Raw genomic sequence first — 24,507 nt, forward strand, 5'->3', positions numbered from 1 at the left:
TCTCCACCACCACTGTGAATAAACCCCTTTTGGTCACCATGCATCCACCCAGATGATCTTTCTGACATCCTGGAACCTCAGGCCCTGTCCTCCGCCCACCTTCACTCAACTCCCACCACCCACTGCCCTGGCATCACTCTGCGCATTTAACCATCTCCACCATGACTGACACCCCCATTTATGGCCAGCCCACTCTAGCCAGTACCCACCAGTGTCTCTCCAGCCCACCCACTGGGGGTTCCCTCCCCTGATGAATCCTCAGGCCACTGGGTCTCCGTCTGCCAACCTTGCTCCACGTTCACTTTCCTTCCCCTATGTCACGTCCTTCCTTCCTCTGCACACAATGAGCTCCAGGACAGCCCCACGCTCCTGTCCTGCAGCTATGTCTTGTTCCTTCCACTGTCCTGGCCAGGTGAAATCCACCTTGGGACCCAGCTCTGCACCTTCTCTGCACCTGCTCCAGCTGTGAGAGGGGCAGTGCTGGTGCAGAGCGAGGGCTGGTCCCACCGTCACATCATGACGGCAGACCATAAGTCCCCTCGGTGCTGCCCACACCCCTCCCAGTGTCCCTGGGTCACCTCACTCCGCCCCGCTCTAAGTGCATTTCACATGTCCCTTCTCTCCTCACCATCCACCCCTGCTTCCCTGTGCAGGACAAACCTTTACTGCAAACAAGGCTCAGTGCATGGATTGTGCACACTGCAGTGTGCGTGGCTCGGTGGGCAGGTTGTGGGCATGATGTACACACATGTTGCCACTGGGAGAGGGCTGAGGTGCAGCTTCTGGGACTCAGACTCCCCCAGGGAGAGGTCAGGCCCAGGCGGCAGGGAGGGGCAGGCACCCTGGAAGGGACAAGGGCCACACCAAGGGACGTCCCCTCTCCAGGATGAACATCTCAGGGCGCTTCAGGTTCTAATGGTCCAGGCTGGGAAGATGGGACTCCACTCAGGAGGGGCTGGTGGCTGATTCAGCTGAGGGGGAAGAGAGTGTAAGGTCACTGGCTCCTGGAGGCCGGACACTGACAGCTTGAGCCTCCTCCTCTTGGTGTGGTACCCCTGCAAACCATCAAATGCAGGGATGTCCCTCATGGAGGGGCTTTAGCAGGGTGGACAGAGCACCCCTGAGCCCATTGAGTTCCACGCCATCCCATCCACAGAGGGCAAGTCTCTGCTCTCGTCAGCCAAGGGGCCCCCTTTCCTGTGGAGTCTTCAGATAAGGGGACCACCCCAGGGGCCTCAGCCACTCAGGTGGCTCCTTCTTTCAGGTGGCTCCTGTCCCAAATAGAAAAAAGTACAATGAAGAAAATAGACAGGACCCATAATCCCACCACTATATCCACCTCCCCTAACTGCCAGGACTGGTCCTTTGGGTTTGAGTGTGGATCAAACTGGGAAATTCGTTTTTGGCTTTTCATGGCATTTCCATCACCCTTCCGACTCTCCAATGTCCTCGCTGGAAGGACTAACCAGCTAGAGATCACCTGGTTAGTTAACCTCCTGTATTTATAGAGGGGCAGGAACCGAGATGGGGAAGGAAGGAAGAGCCCCAGGCCTTTGACCCTTCCTCCTGCACCTCAGCATCAGCTCTGCTCTGTCCCCTCACCCTCACCTGGAGAATGTGTCTTGACTGGATCCCCATCCTGCTCCTCCCTCCGCCACAAGCCATTGTCCACCAGCTCCCCAGCCCAAAGACTTAAGGATGGCAAGAACAACTACAAGAGCCATTATTTATGGAATTCTTGCGCTCTGCCAACAAGGAGTTAATTATCTCACCGAGTAAGAGAGAGGTTCCAAAAGTAACCCGTTTTACAAATGAAGAAACTGAAGCCCAGAGAGTTAATCTCTTGGCCAGGGTCTCTGAGGTAGGAAGAGGTTACATCCAGGATATGAATGTAGACCCATAAGTCTGGAGTCTCGCAATAACACGTAGGCTTTGGGACTAATCAGTAAAAAAGTTTATAATCATGAGTTTGAATTTGCAAGTTGGAGCATAGCATACATACCAGCAAGTACAGAAATCATACTTGCATCGATCCGTGAATTATCCAAAGGGAACACAACCGCTAACCAGTACCCCAAAAAAAACAGAACATGACTAGCCCTCCAACGGCCCTCTTATGTGCCCCTCCCAGGTCACTGATCTCTGTCCCCCAAGAGGAACCAATATTCTTACTTCTGAATTTGTTTTTCTTGTCTTTGAACTTTATTTAAATGGAATCATACAGAGTGTCTTCTTTGGTGTCTGGCTTCTTTCATTTTGTTTGTAAGATTCATCAATATTCTTTTTTTTTTAAAGATTTTTATTTATTTATTTTTCCCCCCAAAGCCCCAGTAGATAGTTGTATGTCACAGCTGCACATCCTTCTAGTTGCTGTATGTGGGGCTCTGCCTCAGGATGGACGGAGAAGCGGTGCCTCGTTGCGCGCCCGGGATCCGAACCCGGGCCACCAACATCGGAGCACGAGCACTTAACCACCAAGCCACGGGGCCGGCCCATATTCTTGAATGTGGCTGTAGTTAGTTTTTATTTCTGTATAGTATTCCACTATAAAACATATAACCCATTTTATTTATCCATTCCACTACTCATGCGGGATGAGTTGTCTACAATTTGATGATATGCCAAAAAATGCTGCTCTGGACAACTTGTACATCTTTTGGTAAACATATGAACATATCTGTGTTGGATATATACCTAAGCGTGGAATTGTTGGGTTATAGAGTATGTGTACGTCCACCTTTAGGAGATACTATCTAAGAGATTCAAAGTGGATTAAACAGTTTGCACTCCCAGCTGTGTATAAAAGTTCCAGTTGCTCCACATCTCCACCAACGCTTGGTGCCGTCAGAGGTTTAATTTTAACCATGGTGGTGTATGTGTAGTGGTAGCTCATTGTGGTTTTAATTTGCATTTTCCTCCTGAGTAATAACGTGGAGCCCTTTTCCATTTCATTGTTCCCATTTGGTTATCGTTTTTTTTGAAGTGCCTTGTAAAATCGGCCCTTTTTTTCTGGTGGATTGTCTGTAATATTTTTATAAATTTAGGCGAGTTAGTTAAATATCCTATATGAGAGTTTGTGTCAGATAAATACATGGCAAGTGTTTATCCCTTTTGTACCTGCCCTTTTTCCTATCTTAAAAGTTTCTTTTCACTGACAGTTCTCATTTTTAATAATTTCCTGTTTATCTTTTTGTTCCTTATGTTTACTATTCTTTGTGTTCTGTGAAATCTTTGCGTGCCCCAAGATCTTGAGACTGTTTTCCTAAGGTATCTACTAGAGAAGTTATTGTAAAAACCCCCGTGTAGATTTCAAATTCACCTGGAATTGATTTTTGTTGGTACAGCCGGTATGGAAAACAGTGTTTCTCAAAGATTAAAGATCAGAGTTTCTCAGAAGATTACCAATGGAACTCGCATGTGATGAAGCAATCCCACTACAGGGTATAGTTCCGAAGGAAAAGAAATCAGTATCTTCAAGTGATATCTGTCCTCCCATGTTCACTGCAGCATTTGTCACAATGTTACCGAACCAAAATGAGTTCCCTATTTGGTGAGTTGAAATCAAAGCATTTACTAGAAGTAGTTCTCACACAAAGTACAACAGATTTGCAGCAAATAAGGGGACCATAGGGAATCACTTCCAAAGCTGTGGCCCTCTCAGCAAGGGAAAACAAGTGTCTTTTATTTTTGGTAGGGAATAATTATTCAAAAGGAAAGTTTCGTCATCACGTATAGAGGTGGGTACAAGCTATCCCAGGAGTAGTTTGAAAACATGCATTCCCCTACCTTTCATGTTATGCTAATAAGGCTTAAGCTCCTCCTGGTGTGGAGATCTTAACATTAAAATGAAGCAAAAGTAACTTTGGACACTTCTTGGCCCATCTGTGCAGGCGTTGCTTTTGCAGTGGGTTTTGGACTGGTTCAGGGTGGTTGGTGATTGCGTCTCTTAATGTAACTGAGAAACAACTTTGAGAAAGAGTTAAGGGGCCGGCCTGGTGGCATAGTGGTTGGGTTTGGGCGCACCGCTTCAACAGCCTGGGGTTCACAGGTTCGGATCCCTGGCGCCGACCTATGCACCACTCATCAAGCCATGCCGTGGCAGGCGTCCCACATATCAAACGGAGGAAGATGGGCACAGATGTTAGCTCTGGGCCAATCTTCCTCAGCATAAAGAGGAAGATTGGCAACAGATGCTAGGTCAGGGCTAAACTTCCTCACCAAAACAACAAAAAAGAAACAGTGAACTGCTTTCGAAACTGCCTTTGAATTACTCGGGGCAGTTAGTTGGTGACAACAATAGCCAAGATATGGACACAACCTAAGTGTCTGCTGATGGATCAATGGATTAAGAAACATTACATGTATCTACAATTAAATATTATCCAGCTTTAAATATGAGAGATATCCTGTCTTTTTTGACAACACGGTTGATCTTGGAGGATATTATGCTAAGCGAAATAAGTCAGACATAGAAAGACAATCACTGCATGATCTCATTTACATGTGGAATCTGAAAACGTCAAACTCATGGAAACAGAGAGTGGAATGTGGCTACCAGGGATGGAGGTTGGTGGTTGAGAGGGGAATGGGAGATGTTGGTCAAAAGGTACAAACTTTCATTATAACATGAGGATGTTCTCAAGATCTAATACAGAACGAGGTGAACAGAGTTAATAATAATGCATTTTATACTCAAAAGAATTGATCTTAAGAGTTCTTAGCATTAAAAAGAGGGGGAGTTATTACAGGAGGTGACGGAACTGTTTGTTAGCTTGATTGTGGTATTCATTTCACAATGTCTACATACATCAAATCATCACATTGTACACCTTCAATATATACAACTTTTCTTTGTTAATCATACCTCAATACAGCTGGAAAAATGTTTGTGCTGACTTCAGAAAATGCTTACGAATTAATGTGAATGAGGAAAACAAGAAGTGAAAGCACAAATGCAGCAGGGCCTAGGAGAAAATTTGCCAAATGTTACCCATGGGTGATACTGGCCTAGAGCAAGTTGACTCGAGGGAAGCCGTGTTGCAACTTAGAGTAACCTCTGACTAGCTCACTCAAGCTCTGTGTGTTTTACCTTGCACATAGCCTAGGAGATAAACAGCTCTCGGAAATAATCCTGGCTGACACACATACCACCCAAGAGTGATAGATGATAACTTTATTCTTTTGAGTTTCTTAGGAACATGACGACCTCCTCAGGAAGAACATCTATGCCGGCATCCATCATCGATGACAACTGAAAGACCTGGTGTGATGTCTCCAGTCTCTGATGCCAGATGGTCAATGTTCCTGAGCCCCCTCACAGCCCACTAGTCCCTATAGAACTGCCACAGATTATGTACTTGTTTAAGATGGTCTCTGGGACATGAGTCCATCATCTTCCAATTTTGCTAGCTAATCGAGTAAATCCCTTTCCTGACCACCGACTCATCATGTGATTGATTGGCTTCAAGGTTGCAGCAAGCAGAAGGAGCCTTTGCTCGATTACACGGGCAGGGATTAGCAGTGATTATTAATTTCTTCTTTACACCTTTCTCACTTTCTCACATTTTTTAGAAGCACATTCACTTCACCAGGAGAAAACCAGAAGCAATTGTGAGTCACAACAAAAGGTGGAGAGATGAGAGTGTGCACCCCTATCCCTCCTGGCCCCAGGAGGGCTGCAGGGAGAACAATGGGCAGTGCAGGCAGCCCTGACCCTGCTTGTCCCAGGGTCTCCTTCCCCAGAGCCTTTCAGGTGTCCACCAGGCCCCACCAGTGTGGCTGCGGAGCTCCTGCTGCAGGTGGCCCCCATCAGGGTGAAGCCTAGATGAGTGGTGGCCTCTGAGTGACCAGCAGGACCTGCTTTGTGATCTTGGTCACAAGTGGGCAGGACCGAGGAAGGTTGGTAGCTCAGTTGGAGAGGGGTGGTGAGAGGCTCGATAGGGGCTAGAGCAAAGGAGTGCAGGGACGTGGGAGGGAGTCCCAGCAAAGGAACCAAGGGTTGGCCAAGGGGCACGGCTATGTCTGAGAGATGCTGAGGAGCACAGGGGGGTCATTGGGGCTCAGGGAAGCTGCCCAGGGCTGACAGTGACAAGAGTCTCCCTCAAGGTCACACAAGGCCCCTGACCCTGTGGCCTTCAACCCAGCTCCAAGGCCAAGGGGATCCTTTCTTAGAGAATGTGAAAGGACCAGAGCACTCTGGGGCTCTAAGTGTTTCAAAGTCTTTATTAATATGCTCCAAGTGCAGAGTGCCCATACCCTCAGGGACCAGCCACCTGTGCTGATTAGGAGCACCTCCTTTATCCCCAGTGACCTAGCGAGGCCAGAGCTAGAATGTCCTTCCCCTGTCTTCCCAGGGGTTCTCACCTCGGAACCCTGGGTGTGGGTTGGAGTGGCGACAATTCTTCAGTCTGTGGCATGTTCTGCCCCCTTAAATGACAGTGGTGTCCCCCGTTCGCTGGCACAGCCCAAAAAGCCTCCACACATTTCCCAAAACCCGGGAGACACCGTGACGCCCAGGGCACAGTGAGAACTTGGCCAAGCTCAGCAGGTAGAAACTCCAGGAACACTTTTCCTGACCCTCAGTTCCACACCAGTTGTATTTGCTAGCTGAAGGAGGGCATTGGTGACACTTTTTGCACCTTCAATTCTCCATATGACATGGGGACAATGCTGCTCTCAGGGTGGGTATTCTGTGCCGTTGAATGAGATCAGTGCATGTGGAGCAGGCAGTGCAGCGGTAGTTGTCAAGGTGAGTAGAATCAACACAGGGAGGGCATATATGGAGACACGACTGCACCTGCTCCTCCAACTCACCTAAGGATAAAATGTAAAATTCATGCCTTCCCATTCATCTAAAATACCAGCGCCAACCTTGAGCCCCTATCCTGTCCTCCCCACAGTTCTGTGAACTCTACTCTGGGCCATTCATGGGACCAGGAAGTTCTGGGACTCAGGGCCAAGGTTTTCCCTGAGATTTCTCATCTGGATGGTGGTTCGGGAGGTCCCTGCTCCCTTCTGCTCTGTGCTTGATGCAGGACACCTGGGGCAGCCCTGAGCTGGACCATCAGTGATCTGAGGCTGTTCTTCATTCTGCTGGGCTGACAAGGAGACCTGCATCTGGCAAGCTCAGCCATCTGCGCAGGGGTGGAAATCCCCGTCAGCAAAATGCCAGGGCTGCCAGTGCCATTCTCTGCTTGACGCCTCAGCTCTCCTGGGCACCGCCATCTTGCATGAACTTTGCCCTCACTCCCTAGTGGAAGAGCCCATGGCCACGGTTCCTACTGGCTGAAGGCAAAGGCACCGAGGGCAGCCAATAGGTAAGGGAGGCCTGAGGAGTGAGTCCTGTTGGTGTTGAGCATCTCTGGGCCCTGGCTGGACAGACAGGTGCACGAGAGGGCAATGGTGTTCCTGGGCCAGGCTGCTGAGAGGCGGAGTGAGTCAGTGACTGGAGCCCCCACCTGGGCTCCCGGGTGTGTCTTTGCATCTGTGCCTCTCCCTGGTGAGGAAAGCTCACACCCTCTGCACCACCCTCATACCTCACCCCTCCCTGCCACATCCCTGTACATTCCAGAGTGGTGAGAGCTCAAGGAGGGGAGAGTGAGGGACGGGGGAGCCCTGGCCACCCCTTGTCCCTCACCCCCAATTAGAAACATGTGCTCTGGCTCAACCCTCAGTATGGCCTCCACTGGTTCCCAAGAAACCCCTTTCTCCATCAGCCCCCTGCCCTAATCCATCAGAGAGATGTGCAGTGCCACCTCTGCACACCCTTCCTCCACGGGGGTCTCCAATGTCCCCCAGCAGGTGCTGCCCATGCCACTGCCCTCAGCCCAGGGCACACATCTGAGCTGGAGAGGCATGCAGACCTCTCCTCTCCAAGATTCAGGGGGTCCAGAGCCCCCCAAGAATCAGCACTCTCCCCCTCCCACCAACTCCAGGCCACAAGCCCCTTGAGGGGAAGGAGGGATCCAGGTGACCCAGAGCTGCCCACTCTGGCCTCTCCCACCAGGAAGCATGGCCTCGGGGACCAGTGTAGTGTTTAAGAGAAGATGAATGGTCTTGTGTTCCTTGTCCCCTCTGAGGGGACAGAGGAGGCCATGGAGGTCAGGAGAGTAGGCTCTGGGGAGATAGGAAGGGCCAGACTCCCACCCCAAGCCAAGGCCCCATTTGCCTAATAATCAAAGACGAACCGGCCCACCCACCTGGCAGCATTTCCCTAGAAGAACTTTAGGAGTCCCACGGCCACCCTGGGCCGCCTTTCTGAACCTCTGGATCTGGATGTGGGGACAACTAGGGCCCTTGCCGGCCCCAGCTAAGAGAGGGGCCTTGGGGAGCACTCACATGAGAGCAGAGCACTCCAGCCACGTGACTGAGGAAGTTTTGATGCCAATCTCTGAGTGGACACTGGACAGGGGTAGGAAGAAAATACTCCCAATATATCTGTGCCTACTGTATGCCAGGGCAGGGAGCAGACAGTCAATGCTGTCACATTCGTGGAAGAATGAAGTTGGTGTTGCTTCATGAACAGAGCCTGCAGGAGGATGACGGAGTCTCCCAGCAGTGGTAAGAAATGAGTTTTGGCCTTTCAGGTTCCTGGATACTGTGCTGAGGGAGGGGCAGCAGCCCTCCATTCACAGAGGCCTCCTGGGAAGGGAGAAACCAGGGTGGTGGATGATGGTCAGCCCAGCAGAGGGCAGGCTTGGGAAGAGTGGCGGGGCTGTCCTGAGGGGAGTGGAGCCTTGCTAAAGGAGAGACCCCTTCCCACCTCTCAGACCTATCCAGCTCTTTTCTTTCTTTCATTTTCAAATTAGAGGCAGCAAAAGGACAAGCTTAACTGTCTCTCATCCCCTTTCCATACCTTCAGCTTTGATGTCCAACCGTCCCATGACGCCTGTTCTCTCGGGAAGGTAAAGGCAGGAGCTGGTGGCTGAGGCAGCCTCTGTCCTTGAGGCTGGCGGCACCAGGAGCGACCGGAGTGGAGGTAGGAGCCTGCGGCCCGGCCCCTGGCGTCTGTGGGCAGCCTGGTGGTGAGGGAGTTTGTGGCTCTTGCTTCAAGGTGGTGGGAGGCTGTGAGAGTCAGGAGTGCAGGGTGGTCCCTGCCCTGGGGGCAGGACAGTGTTCAGTGGATGGCCACACGTGTGTTCATATACACACATGTATGTGTGAGCATGTACCATGTCATCCACATTAGTGTGTGTGCGAGCCCATGTGTGTAGAGCCCAAATCCTAGCTGAGGGACTGACCCATCCAGTATTTTGAGGCCTCGGTAGCATTCTTACCCGGGGGCCACATGTGGAGTTGATGGTGGTGTGGCAGGCCTTGCATGCAGGACTGCCCTAGCCCACTTGACTGTGTAATTCTGCTCTGTGGTGGGGGCAGAGGTGTCCCCAGTAGGGGCTCTGCTGTGCTCTGTGAGGCCTGGCAGTCCATGCAGCCCAAAGGGGCTAGGCCGACTGAGCCGGCTCTTCAGAAGCATGCAGTCCTCAGGATACTGTTCACAGGGAGAGGTTTTGGGTGCTGGTGCCCTCTCGCCTACTGGGGCTTGTCTCTGAAGAGGGTCCAGCAAAGTTGGAGAAGGGGTGGGAAGGGGGTTTGAAAAAGAGGCCAAGTCGATGTCCCAAGTCACAGGCCAAGCCCAGTGCATCTCCCTGTCCCCTGCCTCAGTTTATCTTTTCAGGAAATGGTCCAGGGAAGAACTGAGCAGGGTGGGCTCCATGCTGGGGGCGGGGAGTAAGAAACAAAATCCCACGCCCCCCTCTTGCTCTATGCCAAGATCATTTCCGTTATCCTGAGATGGGGTGAGTGGATGTTGGGGGTAGAGTGGGATTCTGGGGGGCCTTGCCCTGCCCAGGACCTCGTCTTCGTGGGTCTGGCCCACACCTGGCCTGCCCCAGGTCACCAGCTGTAGCAGTGGCACTTACATCTGTCCCAAGATCTGGAGAGGGGAGAACCGGGCAGCCTTACACCCTGGTGGGGACCCTCACGCTTTCTTTCTTTCTTGAAGAAACACGAAACCCTCAAGATTCATGTACTGTGTGATGGAGAGAAACAAATACCAAATGTTCCCCCAAAAAGACAATGTATTTTGTACTTTGTAAAGTGTTAATTAAAACGGAGAAAAATATCATGTTGGCTGAGGGCATCTGATTTTGTGCTGCTCCAGGGCCACATCTCATCTCTTTCCTTCTCCATTCCATGGTCGAGGAACATGGCCAGGGGCTGGGAGGAAGGCAGAACAACCTTCCCGTTCACACCCAGCGTCTGAGAGAGGACACATCCCCAGAGCGAGAGGGGCTGTATTAGTTACCTGATGCAGGGTAACGAGTTGCCCAAAACACAATGGATTAAAATGATTGTTTACGTGTCACCGTTCCTGTAGGTTAGGAATTCGAGAGCAGTTTGAGAAGTTGTGTCAGGGTCCCTCAGGAGGATGTGATCATCTGAAGTCCTGGCTGGGACTGCAGGATCTACTTCCCAGATGGTTTATTCACAGGGCTGGCAAGTTAGGCTCAGCTGTTGGCAGGGAGCCTGTTCCTCTCCACATTGGTCTCCCCATGGGGCTGCTTGAGTGACCTCACAATACAGTGCCCGGCTTCCCCCAGAGCAAGGGATTCAAGGGCCAGTATAGGAGCTGTAAAACATTACTCCCAATGGGGAAAGATTTGAAATGACAAAGCTGGCGTGCCAGGAGCTGTTTGCAGAGGCCCGTTTGGAGGAATGTTTTACATGCATTTAAAAGAAAGCAGGATATTTAATATTTAGAGTGCCTTACCGCAGCCACCAAAGTGAAAAATAATGGTTTTCATACCGGGGAGGATGCAATTAGACCAAAAGGCTCATTTCAGAGTTAAAGGGTTCTTTCTTAAATTGTAGTTTATCTTACTGTTTACTAAGTCAGTTCTTCCAAACAAAGCTATTGATATTTTTGAACACAAAACATAAGTGCTTGGTACAACTTGTCTTATGAAAACTAAGTCTCCCGTCTCTTGTCCCAGAGGCACCACCGGTTCTGGTTCTCATGTACCCTCCAGAGAAAGACTGCGGATAGAGCGTGTGTGTGCGCATGCAACCGTGTGCACACACAGGCCTAAGTATTTCCTTTGCAGGCTGGATTTTAATAATGTCTTTTGAAATTGTGAAAAGCATTTTTAAAAAACACTTGTAAAAATCAAAAGAAATATATAATTTAAATACAATAAGGATTTATCTTTCAAAAACCCACTGCAGAGTGTTTCGAGGCACTTTGGTGTTTCAGGGGCTGTTTCCATTGGGCCTTCCCACTGCCGCTGGCTCTCCTGGTTCCCTGTGACCTCGGCAGGTCCAAACACACAGAAACTGTCTACACCATTAGCTTCGTTGCTATAATTTATCCTTTTTTTTCCTGCGAAAAGTCTGTCTGCAGACTCCGAACTCCTGTCACTTCAGCGAGTGTGTGAGGACACCCTGAATGCAGTGACCACGGGCCACTCCGACGTGTCCTCTGGCTGTCCTGACTTCTTACACTCAGCCTCTGTACTTCTGCATGTATTGGGGTCTGTAGAGGAGGGCAGTGCAGAGCCCGAGTGGCAGGTGTGGCCTGAGAAGGTGGACGGACTCTCGTCACACGGTGGCCACCACAGTTTCCCTCAGTGGCTAGCCGTTCCCAGGGGCCTGGGTCTCGGTCTTCTGTTCCCTGACCACATGCCTGGCGTACAGGCTGCCACTCAATGATGATTTCTGGCGGGGACGGGGCCCCGCTTGCTGGCAGGCAGACCCTGACATCAGTGAATCCAAAACACTTGGCCTGCCATTTTAGTCAGGTCCGCCCCTGACTCACTCAGGAGAGTCCTGTCCTGATCATGCTTGTTTCTTGAATATGTGGTTGTCTCACATTTTCACGAGGTCAGGAAACACCTACTGTGCACTCACTGTGTTCATGTGACACAGTCAGACGTTGAGCACCACACGGCAGGAAGAGTGCTCTGACTTGGCACAGCAGGTGACAGTCTCGCTGAGCACCTGGCACAGGGTAGACACTCGGGCTGCATTTCTGAAGATCCACACTGTTCTCTCTCACATTATGCTCAGGTCCCAGCACCTCCTGGCAAGCAGCAGAGTTACTCACACCTTCTGAGGGCCGTTGTCCCCGCAGGGGCTGCATGGGAGCTGCTCAGGTGCCTCGGCCTAACCATGCTGCCTGACCTTCCCAGAGACCACTTCAGATGGCCTTGGGGGTGGCCCCCAGGACTGGGGTGGCTCTGTGAGGCCTCCATTCTCCTGGGGCCAGCCCTGCCCTGTGATTGAGCCCCAGGAATGTATCCCCTCCCCCAAGGAGCCCACACTTGCCTTCTCTCTCCCAGGGTGCATCACCCAGCTACCCTCAGGCGCTCATGCTGTGGCGACCAAGAAGCCCAGCCTTTCTTCCACACAAACCTTGATATTTCACACGGAACAGCCCAGATTGAGCTTGAGCTGGAGACAGTGCTTGGAGTCCCTCTCGTTGTGATTTTCTTGGGGCCACACTGAGGGCATGCTGAGCAGTCAAGTTTAAAAGGAAAAATCCCGAGAGTGTGGTCACCTCCTCGAACCAGGAGTCCATTGTCTTGCTAGGGAGGCAAACAAGTGGGATGTAGCTGGTGTGGGGGCTGCTCATGAGGAGCGGAGAGACTTGGTCTTGCTGTCGCTCTGGTAGGGTGGTGCCAGCTGTTGCCAGAGAAGAGCACAGGAATCTGTGCCCAACAGAAAAATGGCCCGTGTGAGTCCACCCTCAGAGACGGAAACTGAACAGGCTCAGGCTCATGACCGGAAGCTGTTCCACAGCTAAGTCATCCACCCTCATTACAGCGGGAGAACACTGAAGATGAAGCAAAGGCCTGATTGGGTCCCTGTTCCTGTCTGACTGTACGCCAGGAGTTGCCATGTGCAGGGGATGCAGTGGTGAGAAGGACGCGTTCATTCCAGCTGGTGCATCGGGTGGCAGGCTGCATCTAATGAGTCTGGCCTCAAACTAGGAAATCAAGACGACGTCGCCTGCCCCCAGAGCAGCCGAAGGAGGCCTTGTTCATGAGGGGATTCCTTTGGGCAGATTCTACGCCTCACCCTGGGCCTCACAACCGTGCCTGTATGATAGAATCATCTGGGAGGTTACTGATTGATTGTTTTGATGTACCGTATTCAACAGTTGGTGGACATTTGGGTGGTTCCAATTTTTGGCAATTATGAATAATGCCAGAACTTCATGTATGAGTTTTACGTTGGCCCAGCGTTTTATTTTTTTGGATCATGCACATACAAGTGTCTGTATGAACGTCTTCTCAGTTTTCTCGAGTGTATACCTAAGGAGTGGGATCACTGGGGCCTTCATTTAATTTTTTAAGTTTGGACACTTTTACCACGTAATTCATGACACGCTCAGTGATCTTGAGTCCAAAACACAGAGTATTAATTGCCCTGAAGACAACACGGGCTGTTCCCTACAGGCTCCTCAGAGGCTCTGCCTGCTCTCTGAGGTTCTCCCTGGACATCAGGACCCTCCCGGTGCCCCATGCTCATCAGGGTGGCAGATGGGCCTGGGTCTCGCTGATGCTGCACAGCTTCCCGCTGGGTCAGCTCAGGTCCAGAGCTCCTGGAAAAACAGCTCAAATGAGGTGCTCCCCCATCAACATTTGTGACGTGGGAGCTCCGGGTTCTTGCCTCCGTCCTCCTCCTCGTTCTCTGTGCTGCCTCTGCCATGTTGATAGGGACTTCCTTTAACCCTCAAGAGTGTCAGAATAACTCACATTCTTTCTTGGCCATCCTTCACGCCCAGCATCCATTCCTGTTGCTTTTTCTATGACATCGATATTTTTAAAACATTGACATGTGGGTCACATAACTTAAGACCATTTTAAAGTGTACAGTTCAGTGGTTTTAGTGTATTGTCTATGTGGTACAACTACCCCCACCATCTCATCTCACACATTCCCTTTGGAGAGCTCGTTTTCACCATCATGAGCCCCCCCGCCCCCCCAGTGGAATGTCACATGATAAAACCAGGGGGGCCATGTGACCACAGATGCTGCTCTTTCCTCCTGTGGCCCAGTTCCTTACGTTACCTTTTGAGAGAGGATGGGGGAAGATTTAAACCGTTATTTTATCCAAGAGAAACTGAATCAGACTCTTGGGGGTGGAGTCCTGGCATGGGTAACCCCCCTGGGGATCCGAATGTGAGCTGCGGTGAGAACCTGCCAAGAAGCAGCCAGAGCTGGTCCAGGAGGAATTATGCCCTGGTTGGGGGCGGGGAGGCAAAGTCATGATTCTGAGGGTTGGCTGGACATCTGCTGGTTCCCTGCATGCGCCACTGCCCCCACCACCCCAACTCTGCACACAGAAGACACTTGAACCAGCCAGGGACCCCTCCTGAGAACTGAGGCCAGGACCCTGGCAGTACCCTTTCCCTCCTCCTATCAGCCCTCTTCATAACGCAGACCCCCACTCAGATGCTAAGTTTTGTCCCCTGCGTGGAAGTCCTCAGTGGCTCCCCATGGCCTGTAGGAGGGTGAGGCCCCTGGCGGACCTGAGCACCCACCTTGCATTTCAGCCTCAACCCTTACCTGCCCCATCCACTCCTCCCTCCCCCGCCACACTCCTCCATTCCAGCCAAGGTTCCCTCTCACCCTCTGCGCCTTTGCTCCTCCCTCTGCTGGGTCCCCATCTTACCAAGCTCAACCCTAATGTCCTGGCTTCTTGGTCTGCCCCCTACTGCTGGACAGTGGTCATTCCCTACCCCTGGGCACAGCACACCCTTGTGGTCTAGCCTGGCCCTGCACTCCCTGGAATAGCTCCTTTCCCTGTCTTCTCACTTCCTAGAGAGACTCAGGTGCAGGGGCCACAGCAGGTTCCTCGGGGTCCCCAGCACCTGGCACAAGGTCCAGCACCGCCTGAGTGACAGCGACTGTGAGTGAGTGGTGGGAAAGGGAGGTCGGGCTCTGGAGGCCTTTGTAACTTTTGAGAGTTTGGGGGACATCAAGAGTCACTGTGGATGTCCTAGCTCCAATGGGGTCTCTGAATGAAGGAGGGGGGCGTAGTCTGAGTAACCCAGAAGGGAAAGCATTCACAGCATCCAGAACTTTCTTGGGCTCAGGGTGGTGAGAGAGCTTCAGCCCCATTGTCACTCCCTTCAGACACCAGGTCTGCTTGTCCTGCGGGCGGGAGTGAGGCGGGTGGGGATGGAGGTTGGTGGGGTTCAGTGCAGGCTCAGGTCTTCAGCCCTGCCCTGGTCACACCGGCCCTCCGTGGAAAATGTCAGAGAGGGGCAGTGAAGGGTGTCCAAGGTCCAAGACCTCTGTCCTGCCTGGGCATCCCCAGTGCCTACTTGCCAAAAGGGCAGGAACCAAATGCCAGAGCCCTTGTAGGAGGGACGCTGGGCATGGAGCCCTCCCTCGTGCCCCCAGGGTATCTTGTCGAGAGGCATCACCTCCTGGGCTTCTAGCACCAGGGACCTCCCTGGGGGTGTGACATCCACAGTAGGGCTCCAGACTTGGGCCAGAGGCCCTGTGGCCCGGAATCCAGCCCCTGATCCTCTGCCTGCCACCAGCAAGGCCCTGTCCTGCCCGCAGGCCCCTTGACCCCCAGGCCCACCTAAGCCAGATGTTTGGGAGGATGGATGGGCATAGCAGTCGGTCTCCAAGATGGCCCCAGTGATCTTGCCCTCTTGGTTTCACACCGTTTTGTGTTCTCCTCCTGTGTCAAATCAGAGCGGGGCTGTATCCTCACAGAGTACGGTGGAGGCAGAGGCATGTGAATTCTGAGGCTCGGGGCCAAAAAACCATTTTGGCTCCTATACTGGCCCTTGAATCCCTTGCTCTGGGGGAAGCCGGGCACCGTATTGTGAGGTCACTCAAGCAGCCCCATGGGGAGACTCATGTGGAGAGGAACAGGCTCCCTGCCAACAGCTGAGCCCAACTTGCCAGCCCTGTGAATAAACCATCTGGGAAGTAGATCCTGCAGTCCCAGCCAGGACTTGAGATGATCGCAGCCTCCTGAGGGACCCTGACACAACTGCTCAAACTGCTCTCGAATTCCTAACCTACAGGAACGGTGACATGTAAACAATCATTTTAATCCATTGTGTTTGGGGCAACTCGTTACCCTGCATCAGGTAACTAATACAGCCCCTCTCGCTCTGGGGATGTGCCCTCTCTCAGATGCTGGGTGTGGACGGGAAGGTTGTTCTGCCTTCCTCCCAGCCCCTGGCCATGTTCCTCGACCATGGAATGGAGAAGGAAAGAGATGAGATGTGGCCCTGGAGCAGCACAAAATCAGACGTCCTCAGCCAACATGATATTTTTCTCCGTTTTAATTAACACTTTACAAAGTACAAAATACATTGTCTTTTTGGGGGAACATTTGGTATTTGTTTCTCTCCATCACAGAGTACATGAATCTTGAGGGTTTCGTGTTTCTTCAAGAAAGAAAGAAAGCGTGAGAGTCCCCACCAGGGTGTAAGGCTGCCCGGTTCTCCCCTCTCCAGACCTTGGGACAGATGTAAGTGCCACTGCTACAGCTGGTGACCTGGGGCAGGCCAGGTGAGGGCCAGACCCCCGAAGATGAGGTCCTGGGCAGGGCAAGGCCCCCCAGAGTCCCACTGTACCCCCAACATCCCCTCACCCCATCTCAGGGTAACGGAAATGATCTTGGCATAGAGCAAGAGGGGGGCGTGGGATTTTGTTTCTTACTCCCCGACCCCAGCACGGAGCCCACCATGCTCAGTTCTTCCCTGGACCATTTCCTGAAAAGATAAACTGAGGCAGGGGACAGGGAGATGCACTGGGCTTGGCCTGTGACTTGGGACATCGACTTGGCCTCTTTTTCAAACCCCCTTCCCACTCCTGCTCCAACTTTGCTGGACCCTCTTCAGGGACGAGCCGCAGTAGGGGAGGGGGCACCAGCACCCAAAACCTCTCCCTGTGAACAGTATCCTGAGGACTGCATGCTTCTGAAGAGCCGGCTCAGTCGGCCTAGCCCCTTTGGGCTGCATGGACTGCCAGGCCTCACAGAGCACAGCAGAGCCCCTACTGGGGACACCTCTGCCCCCACCACAGAGCAGAATTACACAGTAAAGTGGGCTGGGGCAGTCCTGCATGCAAGGCCTGCCACACCACCATCAACTCCACATGTGGCATCCGGGTAAGAATGCTACCGAGTCCGCAAAATACTGGATGGGTCAGTCCCTCAGCTAGGATTTGGGCTCTACATATGTGTGCTCACACACACACTAATGTGGATGACATGGTACATGCTCACACATACATGTGTGTATATGAACACACGTGTGGCCATCCACTGAACACTGTCCTGCCCCCAGGGCAGGGACCACCCTGCACTCCTGACTCTCACAGCCTCCCACCACCTTGAAGCAAGAGCCACAAACTCCCTCACCACCAGGCTGCCCACAGATGCCAGGGGCCGGGCCGCAGGCTCCTACCTCCACTCTGGTCGCTCCTGGTGCCACCGGCCTCAAGGACAGAGGCTGCCTCAGCCACCAGTTCCTGCCTTTACCTTCCCGAGAGAGCAGGCATCATGGGAGGGCTGAACATCAAAGCTGAAGGTATGGAAAGGGGATGAGAGACAGTTAAGCTTGTCCTTTTGCTGCCTCTAATTTGAAAATGAAAGAAAGAAAAGAGCTGGATAGGTCTGAGAGGTGGGAAGGGGTCTCTCCTTTAGCAAGGCTCCACTCCCCTCAGGACAGCCCCGCCACTCTTCCCAAGCCTGCCCTCTGCTGGGCCGACCACCGTCCACCACCCTGGTTTCTCCCCTCCCAGGAGGCCTCTGTGAATGGAGGGCTGCTGCCCCTCCCTCAGCACAGTATCCAGGAACCTGAAAGGCCAAAGCTCATTTCTTTCCACTGCTGGGAGACTCCGTCATCCTCCCGCAGGCTCCGCTCACGAAGCGACACCAACTTCATTCCTCCACGAATGTGACAGCATTGACTGTCTGCTCCCTGCCCTGGCATACAGTAGGCACAGATATATTGGGAGTATTTTCTTCCTACCCCTGCCCAGTGTCCACTCAGAGATTGGCATCAAAAATTCCTCAGTCACGGGGCTGGAGTGCTCTGCTCTCATGTGAGTTCTCCCCAAGGCCCCTCTCTTAGCTGGGGCCGGCAAGGGCCCTAGTTGTCCCCACATCCAGATCCAGAGGTTCAGAAAGGCGGCCCAGGGTGGCCGTGGGACTCCTAAAGTTCTTCCAGGGAAATGCTGCCAGGTGGGTGGGCCGGTTCGTCTTTGATTATCAGGCAAATGGGGCCTTGGCTTGGGGTGGGATCCTGGCCCTTCCTATCTCCCCAGAGCCTTCTCTCCTGACCTCCATGGCCTCCTCTGTCCCCTCAGAGGGGACAAGGAACACAAGACCATTCATCTTCTTCTGGACACTACACTGGGCCCCGAGGCCATGCTGCCTGGTGGGAGAGGCCAGAGTGGGCAGCTCTGGGTCACCTGGATCCCTCCTTCCCCTCAAGGGGCTTGTGGCCTGGAGTTGGTGGGAGGGGGAGAATTCTGATTCTTGGGGGCCTCTGGACCCCCTGAATCTTGGAGAGGAGAGGTCTGCATGCCTCTCCAGCTCAGATGTGTGCCCTGGGCTGAGGGCAGTGGCATGGGCAGCACCTACTGGAGGGCTTTGGAGACCTCCGTGGAGGAAGGAGGTGCAGAGGTGGCACTGCACATCTCTCTGATGGATTAGGGTTGGGGGCGGAGGGAGAAAGGGGTTTCTTGGGACCCAGTGGAGGCCATGTTGAGGGTTGAGCCAGAGCACATGTTTCTAATTAGGGGTGAGGGACAAGGGGTTGTCAGGGCTCCCCCGTCCCTCACTCTCCCCTCCTTGAGCTCTCACCACTCTGGAATGTACAGGGATGTGGCAGGGAGGGGTGAGGTATGAGGGTGGTGCAGAGGGTGTGAGCTTTCCTCACCAGGGAGAGGCACAGATGCAAAGACACACCCGGGAGCCCAGGTGGGGGCTCCAGTCACTGACTCACTCCGCCTCTCAGCAGCCTGGCCCAGGAACACCATTGCCCTCTCGTGCACCTGTCTGTCCAGCCAGGGCCCAGAGATGCTCAACACCAACAGGACTCACTCCTCAGGCCTCCCTTACCTATTGGCTGCCCTCGGTGCCTTTGCCTTCAGCCAGTAGGAACCGTGGCCATGGGCTCTTCCACTAGGGAGTGAGGGCAAAGTTCATGCAAGATGGCGGTGCCCAGGAGAGCTGAGGCGTCAAGCAGAGAATGGCACTGGCAGCCCTGGCATTTTGCTGACGGGGATTTCCACCCCTGCGCAGATGGCTGAGCTTGCCAGATGCAGGTCTCCTTGTCAGCCCAGCAGAATGAAGGAGAACAGCCTCAGATCACTGATGGTCCAGCTCAGGGCTGCCCCAGGTGTCCTGCATCAAGCACAGAGCAGAAGGGAGCAGAGACCTCCCTAACCACCACCCAGATGTGAAATCTCAGGGAAAACCTTGGCCCTGAGTCCCAGAACTCCCTGGTCCCATGAATGGCCCAGAGTAGAGTTCACAGGGCTGTGGGGAGGACAGGATAAGGGCTCAAGGTGGGCGCTGGTATTTTAGATGAGTGGGAAGGCATGAATTTTACCACATTTTATCCTTAGGTGAGTTGGAGGAGCAGGTGCAGTCGTGTCTCCATATCTGCCCTCCCTGTGTTGATTCTACTCACCTTGACAACTACCGCTGCACTGCCTGCTGCACGTGCACTGATCTCATTCAACGGCACAGAATCCTCACCCTGGGAGCAGCATTGTCCCCATGTCATATGGGGAGTTGGAGGTGCAAAAAGTGTCACCAATGCCCTCCTTCAGCTAGCAAGTACACCTGGTGTGGAACTGAGGGTCAGGAAAAGTGTTCCTGGAGTTTCTACCTGCTGAGCTTGGCCAGGTTCTCACCCTGCCCTGGGAGGCGCAGTGTCTCCCGGGTTTTGGGAAATGTGTGGAGGCTCTTTGGGCTGTTCCGGTAAACGGGGGAGAGCACTGCCATTTAAGGGGGCAGAACATGCCACAGACTGAAGAATTGTCACCACCCCCACCCACACCCAGGGTGCCAAGGTGAGAACCCCTGGGAAGACTGGGGAAGGACATTCTAGCTCTGGCCTCGTTTGGTCACTGGGGATAAAGAAGGTGCTCCTAATCAGCACAGGTGGCTGGTCCCTGATGGCATGGGCGCTCTGCACTTGGAGCATATTAATAAAGACTTTGAAACACTTAGAGCCCCAGAGTGCTCTGGTCCTTTCACATTCTCTAAGAAAGGATCCCCTTGGCCTTGGAGCTGGGTTGAAGGCCACAGGGTCAGGGGCCTTGTGTGACCTTGAGGGAGACTCTTGTCACTGTCAGCCCTGGGCAGCTTCCCTGAGCCCCAGTGACCCCCCTGTGCTCCTCAGCATCTCTCAGACATAGCCCCACCCCTTTGCCAACCCTTGGTTCCTTTGCTGAGACTCCCTCCCAGGCCCCTGCTCTACTTTGCCCCAGCCCCTGTCCAGCCTCCCACCACCCCTCTCCAACTGAGCTACCAACCCTCTCGGTCCTGCCCACCTGTGACCAAGATCACAAAGCAGGTCCTGCTGGTCACTCAGAGGCCACCACTCAGCTAGACTTCACCCTAATGGGGGCCACCTGCAGCAGGAGCTCCGCAGCCACACTGGTGGGGCCTGGTGGACACCTGAAAGGCTCTGGGGAAGGAGACCCTGGGACAAGCAGGTTCAGGGCTGCCTGCACTGCCCACTGTTCTCCCTCCAGCCCTCCTGGGGCCAATAGGGCTAGGGGTGCACACTGTCATCTCTCCACCTTTTGTTGTGACTCACAATTGCTGCTGGTTTTCTCCTGGTGAAGTGAATGTGCTTTTAAAAAATGTGAGAAATTGAGAAAGGTCTAAAGAAGAAATTAATAATCACTGCTAATCCCTGCCCGTGTAACCGAGCAAAGGCTCCTTCTGCTTGCTGCAACCTTGAAGCCAATCAATCACAAGATGAGTCGATGGTGAGGAAAGGGATTTACTCGATTAGCTAGCACAATCGGAAGATGATGGACTCATGTCCCAGAGACCATCTTAAACATAATCTGTGGCAGTTCTATAGGGACTAGTGGGCTGTGAGGGGGCTCAGGAACATTGACCATCTGGCATCAGAGACTGGAGACATCACACCAGGTCTTTCAGTTGTCATCGATGATGGATGCCGGCATAGATGTTCTTCCTGAGGAGGTCGTCATGTTCCTAAGAAACTCAAAAGAATAAAGTTATCATCTATCACTCTTGGGAGGTACGTGTGTCAGCCAGGATTATTTCCGAGAGCTGTTTATCTCCTAGGCTATGTGCAAGGTAAAACACACAGAGCTTGAGTGAGCTAGTCAGAGGTTACTCTAAGTTGCAACACGGCTTCCCTCGAGTCAACTTGCTCTAGGCCAGTATCACCCATGGGTAACATTTGGCAAATTTTCTCCTAGGCCCTGCTGCATTTGTGCTTTCACTTCTTGTTTTCCTCATTCACATTAATTCGTAAGCATTTTCTGAAGTCTGCACAAACATTTTTCCAGCTGTATTGAGGTAAGATTAACAAAGAAAAGTTGTATATATTGAAGGTCTACAATGTGATGATTTCATGTATGTACACATTGTGAAATGAATACCACAATCAAGCTAACAAACAGTTCCGTCACCTCCTGTAATAACTCCCCCTTTTTTTAATGCTAGAACTCTTAAGATCAATTCTCTTGAGTATAAAATGCATTATTATTAACTCTGTTCACCTCGTTCTATATTAGATCTTGAGAACATCCTCATGTTGTAATGAAAGTTTGTACCCTTTGACCAACATCTCCCATTCCCCTTGCACCCACCAACCTCCATCCCTGGTGGCCACATTCCACTCTCTGTTTCCACGAGTTTGACATTTTTAGATTCCACATGTAAATGAGATCATGCAGTGATTGTCTTTCTGTGTCTGACTTATTTCGCTTAGCATAATGTCCTCCAAGTTCAACCGTGTTGCCAGAAAAGACAGGATTTCTCTCATATTTAAAGCTAATTAATATTTAATTGTAGATACATGTAATGTTTCTTAATCCATTGATCCATCAGCAGACACTTAGGTTGTGTCCATATCTTGGCTATTGTTGTCACCAACTAACTGCCCCGAGTAATTCAAAGGCAGTTTCGAAAGCACTTAACTGTTTCTTTTTTGTTGTTTTGGTGAGGAAGATTAGCCCTGACCTAGCATCTGTTGCTAATCTTCCTCTTTATGGTGAGGAAGATTGGCCCAGAGCTAACATCTGTGCCCATCTTCCTCCGTTTGATATGTGGGACGCCTGCCACGGCATGCCTTGATGAGTGGTGCATAGGTCGGCGCCAGAGATCCGAACCTGCGAACCCCAGGCTGTTGAAGCGGTGCGCCCAAACCCAACCACTATGCCACCAGGCCGGCCCCTTAACTCTTTCTCAAAGTTGTTTCTAAGTTACATTAAGAGACGCAATCACCAACCACCCTGAACCAGTCCAAACCCCACTGCAAAAGCTACGTCTGCACAGATGGGCCAAGAAGTGTCCAAAGTTACTTTTGCTTCATTTTAGTGTTAAGATCTCCACCCCAGGAGGAGCTTAATCCTTATTAGCATAACATGAAATATACGAGAAAGCATGTTTTCAAACAACGCCTGGGATAGCTTGTACCCACCTCTATACGTGATGATGAAACTTTCCTTTTGAATATTTATTCCCTACCAAAATTAAAAGGCACTTGCTTTCCCTTGCTGAGAGAGCCACAGCTTTGGAAGTGATTCCCTATGGTCCCCTTATTTGCGGCAAATGAATTGCACTTTGTGTGAGAACTACTTCTGGTAAAGGCTTTGATTTCAACTCACCAAATAGGGAACTCATTTTGATTCGGTAACATTGTGACAAGTGCTGCAGTGAACATGGGAGGGCAGATATCACTTGAAGATACTGATTTCATTTCCTTCGGAACTATACCCTGTAGTGGGATTGCTGCATCACATGAGAGTTCCATTGGTAATCTTCTGAGAAAACTCTGATCTTTAATCTTTGAGAAACACTGTTTTCCATACAGGCTGTACCAACAAAAATCAATTCCAGGTGAATTTTAAATCTAAACGGGGGTTTTTACAATAACTTCTCTAGTAGGTACCTTAGGAAAACAGTCTCAACATCTTGGGGCATGCAAAGATTTCGCAGAACACAAAGAATAGTAAACATAAGGAACAAAAAGATAAACAGGAAATTATTAAAAATGAGAACTGTCAGTGAAAAGAAACTTTTAAGAGAGGAAAAAGGGCAGGCACAAAGGGGATAAACACTTGCCATTTATTTATCTGACACAAGACTCTTATCTAGGATATTTAACTAACTTGCATAAATTTATAAAAATATTACAGACAATCCACCAGAAAAAAAGGGCCGATTTTACAAGGCACTTCAAAAAAACGATAACCAAATGGGAACAATGAAATGGAAAAGGGCTCCACGTTATTACTCAGGAGGAAAATGCAAATTAAGACCACAATGAGCTACCACTACACATACACCAACACGGTTCAAATCAAACCTCTTACGGCACCAAGCGTTGGTGGAGATGCGGAGCAACTGGAACTTTTATACACAGCTGGGAGTGCAAACTGTTTAATCCACTTTGAAACTCTTTGGTAGTATCTCCTAAAGGTGGACGTACACATACTCTATAACCCAACAATTCCACGCTTAGGTATATACCCAACACAGATATGTTCATATGTTTACCAAAAGATGTACAAGTTGTCCAGAGCAGCATTTTTTGACATATCATCAAATTGTAGACAACTCATCCCGCATCAGTAGTGGAATGGATAAATAAAATGGGTTATATGTTTTATAGTGGAATACTATACAGAAATAAAAACTAAATACAGCCACATTCAAGAATATTGATGAATCTTACAAGCAAAATGAAAGAAGCCAGACACCAAAGAAGACACTCTGTATGATTCCATTTAAATAAAGTTCAAAGACAAGAAAAACAAATTCAGAAGTTAGAATATTGGTTCCCCTTGGGGGAGAGAGGTCAGTGACCTGAGAGGGGCACATAAGAGGGCCGTTGGAGGGCTAGTCATGTTCTATTTTTTGTGGGTACTGGTTAGCGGTTGTGTTCCCTTTGGATAATTCACAGATCAATGCAAGTATGATTTCTGTACTTGCTGGTATGTATGCTATGCTCCAACTTGCAAATCCAATCTCATGATTATAAACTTTTTTACTGATTAGTCCCAAAGTATATGTGTTAGTGCGAGACTCCAGACTTATGGGTCTACATTCATATCCTGGATGGAACCTCTTCCTACCTCAGAGACCCTGGCCATGAGATTAACTCTCTGGGCTTCAGTTTCTTCATTTGTAAAATGGGTTACTTTTGGAACCTCTCTCTTACTCAGTGAGACAATTAACTCCTTGCTGGCACAGCGCAAGAACTCCATAAATAATGGCTCTTGTAGTTGTTCTTGCCATCCTTAAGTC

Source organism: Diceros bicornis, assembly GCF_020826845.1.
Source record: "Diceros bicornis minor isolate mBicDic1 chromosome 17 unlocalized genomic scaffold, mDicBic1.mat.cur SUPER_17_unloc_1, whole genome shotgun sequence".
NCBI classification, from domain to species: Eukaryota; Metazoa; Chordata; class Mammalia; order Perissodactyla; family Rhinocerotidae; genus Diceros; species Diceros bicornis.